Here is a 10,484-nt window from a genome sequence, read left to right as displayed (position 1 = left end):
GTACAGACGGCCGGAAAAGGCCGCACGGTCAGTACAGGACATGGGGTTGGACATCACTTCCGGTAAAACAATTAAAGACAGCCTGCCGCCATTTTGTTGTGCGCTCTGTCCTGTAACTTCTCTATGGTGAAGTTTCTCTCTCTCTCTCTCTCTCTCTCTCTCTCTCTCCGCAAATTATTATATATACATTATATTGTATTATAATCATTGTATTCTGTCACATAGTATCTATTGTCTCTATCATTTCAGTTTCAAGTGTGTATTATAGAATATAAAGTTATAGATAATTTTATATACTATACGAAAGTCTCCAAATTCACGTCAACTATTCCACTTTTAATCCAGGAGTGTCAACTCTGGCCCGCTAGATGTTCATGGACTACGATTCCCATCAGCCCCTTCGTTTGCCCAATCGGTATGCTGCAGTCCGCACTTCCGGTTCGAACACGGGTTTAACGGCCGATACCAAGGCAACGTATAGCCGATTTTCACCATAGAGATGCCCACGGGATAGAGAGACACCCTTAGGGACCCATGGCTATCCATGGAGGTATTTCATTTTCGCCGGCAGTTTGCTGGGTGAGGAGACAGTCTTTTGCTGTCTCCATAGCAACCCCAATCACAGCCTGTTTCTTTGAGCAACGAATGTTGTTCTGTATGGAAGGGGAAGCCCCTTCAGTTTGATGGGCTGCGTGGAGGGCTTTGGCCAAGTAGTTTCCTTGGTGTTGTGGTGGGTACAACAGTGAAATAGGAAATAACTCTAGAGGGAATCCATTGGCAGAGCAAATGAATCGAAAAACTCAGTTATCCATAGAATTAGGTGGACCTTGTTGGTCTGAAGCAGCATAATAGCCAAATTCTACATCCAATATTATATAAATTATATCTGCATATAATGAATAGGCAGTTTGCCCCCCATCCTCACTGCCCCCATCCTCACTGCTCAGCAACCCCCTCCCCCATCTGAATTTCAGCAAGCTTTCCTCACACACTTTCAGCCTTTAGAGCAAAAAAATTCTATGTTAAGGACTAGAAACATTTTTATTACCCACCCCAACCACAGCCAATATTAACGATGCTACATTTCAGGGTTGCACAGTGCAATCTTTTCCCCAATGAATTTTGGTGCATGTTACTCTGTCTGGGACCAGCATATTTGATCTAGGAAAGGGCAACGTGCTTTAAACATCCCTTGATTCCTGGCAGCTGACTGTGGGAATGGACCACTCTTGAAAACTGTCACAGGAGGAATGATATGGAAGCTTTACCTGTGTATTAAATGAAGCAGCCGATGCTAAGTAGAAAATTGTCCTTTGATGGTACAGTCCTCAAAAGTCTATGAGCATGTCCTACAACCTATGGGAACGTGTAGGCAGATGTGCGGGGGCTGCTTTCTGTACCACAACATGGAACTGAAGATACAATAAGGTGGGGGGGGAGGAGCAGTAAACCTGCTCTCTTCAACCCAACTATATCTTCAAACAGGCTACTGAATCTGGCCTGTAGACTTTCCCATCATGACAAAGATAACTTTGCTCAGATCCTAATGAAATGCAAGTCAGGCCCAGAAAGAAGAAGTTACAAAAGAGGGTGGGGAATCCCAACCCCAATAGTGCATATAACTCTTCAGAAATAGCCAAAAGAAATCCTGGCAGACAAGTCTGCTCACTTGCTGCACAAACGTCTCTGCAAACAGCTGTCACCTTAAAACACATTGCTTGAAACCTGTTCCCATTAAAATTAAGAAATAGGGCCAACTGCTAGATGGTTGAGCAGTGTGGGAACCACTGAAATGATGCAAAACTGCAAAACTGCTGGCAAAACTATAATTATAGTTTTATTTTGTTTTCAAAGCAGCATGCGTACGCAAAGCAGTCCCAGGAATTCTTGTTAATAAATGCTGTGTTGGGGTTTGGGGGTGGAGACAGTGTATTGGATTAGGTAGAAAGGCCTTTCACGTCTCTGGAAGGCCTCTTGCACCTACGAAAAGCATCATTCTAATTGGGATGGATGTGCAGGATCGAGCCCCATACTGTTGATACGATAATGACTTGTTGCTTAAAAGAGCCCGATCACATTTTCCAGTTTTATGTCCATATACTCAGAACTGTGCGTCAGGAAGAAAAACTTTGCATTGTGTGAGATAGCAGTGCAGGTTCTTCTGAACTAAATGCCCCAAGTCACTCTTCCAGATGTCTGCAAAAATCACAGGGTGCTCACACAGCGAATAGGTCTGGCAACTTAGCTTCAAAAAGTAACTTGACACGAGTCCAACCAAGCAGAATTCAACAGACTTTTTTTTTTAAAAAAAATGTCTCTGTTGCCCCAATGCTAGAATCTGGCTCCCGTGAAGATTGTCAACATGGAACTTTGTCATTTCCTTGAGACAATATTTAAAGGTTGGTGCAATCAAAGCTACAAAAGATAACTCCCAGTGAATTTAAAATGCTCACAGCCCAACTGGGGGGGGTGGGGGGCGCTTTTAAAATGACCATCAGCAGACTTGGAAATAATTCCTTTTAAAACTCTTTTCTGGTCAAGTAGCAATAAATTTCTTTAATTATATATGTATTAAGAGGTAACTGCTGAAGCTGTTGTTCAGACTTATCACAGTGAGATTCTTTAGTGAGATTAGGTGATCAGCAACCCAGGGGAGTTGGATCGAACCTGGCCCACCTCCCTTCATTGTCACGGTTCCGCCATCGCACACGAGCTTTGTCCATGCAGGTCTCAGAGTAGCCTTTTGCAGCGGCCCTCCTTTTTTTTCATCAGCTTAAAAATAGGTCGGATCCCTTCTCATCCAACTGACAACAGCACGTTTAATTTCTTCCGTTACATTTCTCCTCTAGAGCAGAGGAAGTCTTGAACCTTCTCCACCTCTGAAGCTTTCTAGCTCACTCTTCATGCCGCTCGCTCCCTAGTACAAGCCAAGACACAGGAGACTGATCAAGCCCCGCAGGTGAATGTAGGGAAGTCTTCAGCGGCCATGTTATTGTTTACAACAAGGGTGTCAACAGTGATGGGATCCAAAAATTTTAGTAACAGGTTCCCATGGTGGTGGGATTCAAACTGTGGCATAGCGCCAATGGGGCTGGGCGGGGCACGACAGGGGTGTAGCCGGGGATTCCTGAGGCGGGGAATTCCTGGGCGGTGCTGTGGCAAGGACGCAGCCGCTGTGCCGGTCCTTGGGCAGGAAACGAATGCACGCAGGCGCAGGCTGCCACGCCCGCTGATGCACCTCCTGCTAGACTGCTTCAAGTTCTGCCGAACCTGCTGAGAGGAGGGGTGTAGCTAAGGCAAAAATCACGTGGCAAAATCACCAATTAGTAACCCCCTCTCGGCACACACAAATAATTAGTAACCTACTCTCAGGAACCTGTGAGAACCTGCTGGATCCCACCTCTGGGTGCCAAGCATGTGGCCCAAGGTTCTGGCCTCTTGAGAGAGCTTATCAGCCCATGAGCCAGCTGAGGCAAAATCTCCCCCCACGTTCCTGATCTGGCCTGGCAAGCCCTGGGGGAGGGGGTTGCCTCAGTTGCCCACAGGTCTGATAAGCCTCCTCAAGGCAGCCACCCACCCTGCTGCGGGCTCGCCAGTCCAGGCACCCCTGGGGCCAGCCAATGCAGCCACTCCTACCCCCACCCTTGGGGCCTGACCTGGCCAGGTCACATTCATGCCATACCTGGCATTCGTAACAAATGAATTCGACACCCCTGGTTTACAGCATCACAGAGAATCAGCTGTCTATTGACTTGCAAGGCTGAGTGTAGTCACGTTTCTTCTTAGATTAAAAATATCGCCTCCTTTTAAAAACTAATCACGTGCCTGGCTTGTACAATTTGTGTAATTTTACAAAAAAGATGCCTCAAAGCGGACTCCGCTTGAAAGAGGGCATCTGTAAATACATTTTCTGGTTTCTCCTCCTCTCTTGGGAAAGAAACACAAGCAACCAGCAGGTTTTTCTCTTCGTCAACATTGTTATTTTTTCAAATATTCCTATGGCCCCTTTTGGGGTCCCCCCCCCCCAGCAGCATTTAACCCTTCTCCTATTTTCTATTCAAAAACGGGATCCAAACTTTCACATATCACAGGTATGGCAAAGCAGTAGCATTTGACAATTTTAAAAAGCAACCCAGAGAGCCACAGAGGTTTGCATGATATTTAGAAGTACGCTGCATTCCCACGGTCTTAGCAGTTGTACAAAATACGCATAACGTTCTAAGCTTGTGTAAATCCTGAGAAATGAGACACAGAAATATCAGTCATGTTTACTTGTTTTCTAATAACTTTTACTCTGTAAAATGTTTGGTCACTCAAAGCTATAAGCTTAAATCACATATCAAAGAACACAGGCGATAAGGCCCATCTTTATACTAGGAACATAACAGTGATCAGTACAAGCCAGAGAGGGGGAAAAAAATCTAGTGGTCATTCATTCTCCCCTTTTGAATACAGTTCTCAAAACAGAAAGTTTCCATTGTGTAGCAGAATAAAAATGTTCTCTGTTAAAATCTTATTTTTCCTCTCTCTTTTTTTACAAGTTGTCAACTAACTAGTCTTACATACAAGTGTGGGATTCTAGCCAGCTGTGGTTTTATTTAAAAAAAAAAAACTTTGGCACAGTGCCGATGTTTGGATCCTTGTGATGTAGTCCAATCCTGGGGCTGTTGTGTGTCTGACGCTTTTCTTGTTTTCACAAGGCATCCCCCCTCGCCATTCACAGTAAATCAGAACCGTTAGACCTGGCTATTCCTCTCCTCCCCCAAACTGCTTCCTCCTTCTTCGCTTTCAGGATTCTTGAAAGGAAGAAGCACGTAAGCAAGCTGGCGTGCACCAGTCAAACGACAAAACCTTTACTTTTAAAGGAACCTAACAGCTTCGGACAGCTGCAATTACAGTATACCAGGGATAGATTTAGTAATTTGCTATGCTCTGTTCCATGAAAAGATAATAGTAGAGTTGTATATTCATCCGCCAGAGAACAAAGCATGCCAGATCTTCTTTGTTGTAGAATGCTCTGCCTGAGTCCTGGTGCCTACCTAGCCTTGCTCCCCCCATCTATTTGAAAATAAAATCAAATTTTGGCATAAATGCTCTTGTATCAAAGTACCATGTTCAATAATGCACAAAATAATGGTTTTGACAAAGCCAGCGTGTAAAAATGAATGATAATTTTCATATTTGCTCAGGACTACATTCTAATGCGGAAGCATACAATTTTTTCAGCTGCTGCACCTCAACTGATCAAACTACCATCTTTCTGAGGAACAGAGTATACATGTTGATCTCAAATCTTTATCCATAGCGACAGAAGCACCATTCTCATAATTCAAACACAGCACAATGCACTGATGCAAAACAGAACAAAATACGATGTTTACTGCATGCAATGAAAAAAAAACGGACAGGAGCTTCACTGAAGCAAGTCTGGGATTTCGGATGTCTTGTGCTATTCAGTGCAAAACTTTCAACCCTAAGGAGAATACCAAATGGCTACAACTGTAGTTTTCCAGAAGTTGGGAAGAAAGCTATTTTGAAAGGCATCATGTAACAGTCAGGAAGTGTCGTAGCTGCATCTAGCCACGGGGCTGGGTTGGGGCCTCACAATGCTGTGGCTGCACACTGTTTTGTGTTCATCGCAAAGTTAGCGAGAAATCAGGCTATCAACAGATATATTGCGGGGAGTCCCAGAGCAGTGTCAGGCCAAAATGCTTTGCAAACTTAAATCTGAAATATAAAGAGAAAACAAAATGGCTATAAACCGAGGGCTCACTTAATTAGTGTAAAATGCTTCCAACCTCTGAAAAGTGAAGTCGCTTGGGTGGCCAAAGCCACTGGGACCAGAACCGAAGAAGCCTAGTATGCAACTGCAAGTCAGTGTGCTGAAAATGGGAGGAATGTTTCTTTTAAAGCAGATTGGGAAATGGCCTATGACCTCTAAACCCTGCTCAAGTTGCGGTTCTGTCCCACAGGCCAATACTGCAGGATCCCCAGGCTTTGGAGTTTTTCATGCATGGAATATGACTGGCCCCTATTTAACTTGCTTCACAGAACAAGTGTAGATTATGTCCTAGAAACTATCTACCGTGTTTTTTTTAAAGCCTACGTGCAGTACAGGATTGTGAGTTGATTAACCATCTGACTTTGAGTGGATACATTTTAAACACGTTTGCATATTTTCAAAATTTCAAAGTATGTGCCTTTCTGAAATGTCCAAAATTTGAAACAACTTTAGTAAAGAAAAAGGTGCTGCGTCTTAAGCTATATCTACACAGGAGGGTAAAATCATGCCCAGGCTATGGTGACAGCTTATAATTTTGAGTAAGAGCAGCCATTCAGAATGTGATGGCTTTCTTTGCAAATACATATTTCTTCCCACCTGCAACTTTTAAAAACCACACTGGATTACAGAATTTCCAACTTGGGCAAAGATCTAGCATGCCCAATAGTACTATGGTGTGGAAGGACAATGAGAGAAGAGTTTTCTGAAGTTGTGCTTCTGTACGCTGTGGAATGGAAGAAGTTATTATTAGTGAGATTCTTGGGTTAGCCTTAAAATCTCACAAGGTTGTCATCTGGGCCTGCCAATTCAAGCACTGGGCCCATAACCCTTGAATCTGTTTGGTAGGAGAGAGATGTTTGACTGCCTGTTTTCAAGTTACATCCGCCTTTAAGGTCCAGTAACATACATAGAATATTTTATAATTGAACATGAACTATGTTTTTAGTTCAGAAAATGAGGATATGTTCAGGTAAATCCTTGCAGTGGTAACAAGTCAGGGAAAACTTACAGGAACCAGGTTTCCAACAAAAACCATCTGAGGCCCAGTAGCCCCTCAGAGCTGTAAGAGAAGCAACAACCCATTTGGCCCAAGAGTCAGAGAACTAAGGAACTACAGAGAAGTGACAGAATGGAATCTGCCTGCAAGATGTCTCCATCTGTGAAGGAAAAGGCCCTCGGCTACAACCAGGCCTTCTACAGGGGCAGAAATCAAGACTCTGGATTACATTCAATCATTCCCACGTGGTAAGCGAGGAGTCTTTCTCTGAGGAGGGGAGTCTACGGATCTAATGGGGTATGTAAAACCTTTCCTTTTGCTATCCTTTGTCCACCAGCTCAGTATTCACCTCTCCCCTTTGTAACAAATTATTTTTACATTAGATGAAGGAGTCTTTTGTATAGGCTCTGCTCAACCTCTTCGTTGTTTGGCCCCCACACATGGCTCATGCCAAATATGTGTCTTCTCAAAGTTCTTAACCCTATTGAAAGGCTACTGAAAATGTGGTGTTACACTGGCAATCACTTATTCCCTGACCTTACGGCATTTCTTCTAGCATGAATATACTAGCAGACTCCCTAGGACAATATATTTAACAGGGCCCCAAAAAAAGCATTCATGAGGCTGCAATTAATATTCCAAAACCTCATACTCCAAAACTAGATAAACCCAGCATTGCTTCTGCACTTGTTTTGGCTAGTATAATTTAAATTCATTTTTCTCCTATTAGAAAACACAAAGCCATGATAGAAGGACACTAAATTGCCACTTGAGGAACCTTGGTTCCACAAGCATTTTGAGCTGAACAAGTCACCCATGAACACAGTTTCTCTAACTTTCCACGAATCAAACAGCTCTTATGCCTGCATCCCTTGTGATGAAGAAGGGTTGCCCATCTCCCAGGAAGCATTTCTTAAGATGTGGTAAAAATATAGTGGCAATATTAGGCAACAACCAACAGAACTGAGGTACGGGCCCAATATGGTTAGCAGCAGTCAAATCTGACCACATCACAACAACAGGTCTGAGATCAACTCTTACTTTTTGTTTGCATGGCAATGGTGGCAAGCACAAAACACAAAAGGCACTAACCCATGGCTGGTGGTCTTTTTTGCACTTATACCATGATGCAGTGTGCGTGTAATGTGCCACCAAATCCTTTCTGACTTATCGTGACCCTGTAAGTCAGTGGTTCTCAACCTTCCTAATGCCACGACCCTTTAATACAGTTCCTCATGTTGTGGTGACCCCCAACCCTAACATTTATCCATTTTACAGATGGAGAACACTGATGCAGAGAGTCTTAGGCGACCCCTGTGAAAGGATCGTTGGACCCCCAAAGCGGTCCCGACCCCCAGGTTGAGAACCACTGCTGAAAGTCAATGTCCTCCAATCATTAACAGCTCAGGTCTTGCAAAATGTGCGTTATGGATTCCTTTATTTAGTCAATCCATCTCATGTTGGGTCTTCCAACTTTTCCTAGCTTTTTTGTCTTTTCTAGTGAGACTTGTCTTTTTGCAATATGACCAACGTACAATAGCCTCAGAGTAGTCATTTTAGTTTCTAGGGAGAGTTCAAACTTGACTCCCCATTTGAAAATTCTTAACCCCAAGACTACAAATGTTTGGAGATGGCTTCTGATGAACTTAGAAATTAGTTTTCAAAATACATTTAGCTTTCTTTTTAAAAAAATTATCTTCAATTTTTGAGCCTACTAACAGACCACTCTGCCCATAATTGTAAGCTTTGATTCCCAGAAACAGGCTGTGATTCCCAGAATTTTAACAAGAGACCACAAATATGTCATGGGCAAAATATTGCTTTCCCTCTTCTGGAGTACCTATGCGTATTTTAATATTGTAAAGTAAACACAAGGATTTAACCATTCCATTTCTGCACAATAGTGACAGCAGGTCTGAGACTAAGATCAGATTTTCCCTCTGGATGATAAGAGAAACCCGCTCATAAGACATATTCACTGTATGAGAGTGGAGCAGAAAAAGCAATCTTGTGACGTCAAAAACAAACTTTGTAACCAGGCCTCTTCCACACGCACTGTGGGAAGTCACCACTGTGCAGTGCCTCTAACAAGTCTAGACATGCTCATCTCTCCCATGTTTCATACTTAGCATCAGCTAGGATTACTCCCCCCCACCCCGCTCCGTTTCAACCATGATAAATGGTCTTTAAATGTATTTGGAGTTAACAGCATCACCCGTTTATCTGACATTGAGAAATTGGCTTGGATGCCACCAGTCTCCCTGCAAACTCTTCTGCCTCCTGCAAATCAAAGTTACAAGCCTGGAAATGCATGCTCCCCTCAGCTCACGGCATGTCCTGCCTCTGCAACTGGCATTAACAGGGTGACAATGACTCTATGTGGATTGACACAAACATCACTCTCCTCGTATGATCTAAAAACATTTCCTGAAGAGAGTTTGCAGGATACGATTCCGTAAAGGGCCAGTCCTTTGGAGCTGCCTGCCTTCCCTAGGAGGGAAAGTGGCAAGGCATAACCCAATCTCATGAGATCCTAGAAACTTTGAATGGGTGACCACCAAGCAGAACTCTGCAGAGAAACGCAATGGCAAGCCACCACAATTGCCTTGAAAGCCCCTTGCTGAGATCACTACAGACTGGTTGCAGTTAGATGCCACTCGCATATGTATCCAAGGCTGTCCCTCCTCCACAAAGTATTTGGTGGAGGGTGAATTTTTCCAGCAGATCTGGCTGTGTGATTGTTGATCCTGTGTATTTTAACTCTTTGGTGGGTTAGGTCTGAACGCTTTCGCATTGTTCCTAAATCTCTTTTACCGGTACTTTTGGCCTCTGGTTGCTACACTGTTTGCCACCTTGAGTCCAAAGAGATAAGGCAGGATAGAAAAGCCTAAAGGAAGCTTACAAGAGAACCTGGTTAGCGTTAACTTTGGTGGGTATGCTTACAATGCTAAACCTTAGCTACTGCCCCATAGGGAAGGGAGCACACACACAGTCAATTTACCAACTTGTGCAGGAAACCAGCATTATGTTTGCACCAAACTACCGAGTTGGTCTCCAAGGGCATATTCGAGGGCTGAATATTTTTTAACAAGTTGAACAAAGTTCCAGTAAACTATTTCAGCTGGACCTTCAGACACTGGGTGGGTGGGTGGGTGGGGGAGAAAAGCAGTTTTCTGGATAGGAACACTGAACAACAACAACAAAAAGAGTTATCCCAACCAAATTTATAGCACTTCTGAAAAGTTATGCCAAAAAGAAAGCTGAGAACTGAATTTCTAATTGTTAGTGCTGTTTGACTTTTGCAGAGCTGTGGGAGCAAGTGACTGCCTGAACTCATTTCCATTTACTCCGGTCATACTAGCTGTACAATTATTCGCTTGGGCTGGCACGGTCATGGAAGATAAGCGAGGCAAGAGGGAACCGTGTAAATTACTTAGCAACACCCAAAGCTAGAAAAACACCCTTTAGCTCCTCCTATGGATTAAAACAATGGAGTCCTGGCCCAAACTGGTAGACTCTGAAGGGTTCTTTTCATGAATCGGTAGCTTTTCTGCTTCTTCAGTTTCAAACCTCCACAAACCCAGACGTTCCTAAGATAGGAGTGCTGGCATTTGCCTGGGGTATTGTGAATTGTCTGCTAGTTCCTTCCCATTTGGGGTTCACAACAGCCTTGATTGGATCGCTGAATCATTCGCATTCTGAGGA

The sequence above is a fragment of the Sphaerodactylus townsendi genome, linkage group LG09, assembly GCF_021028975.2.
Source record: "Sphaerodactylus townsendi isolate TG3544 linkage group LG09, MPM_Stown_v2.3, whole genome shotgun sequence".
NCBI lineage: Eukaryota > Metazoa > Chordata > Lepidosauria > Squamata > Sphaerodactylidae > Sphaerodactylus > Sphaerodactylus townsendi.
Note: the sequence above shows the minus strand (reverse complement) of the source record.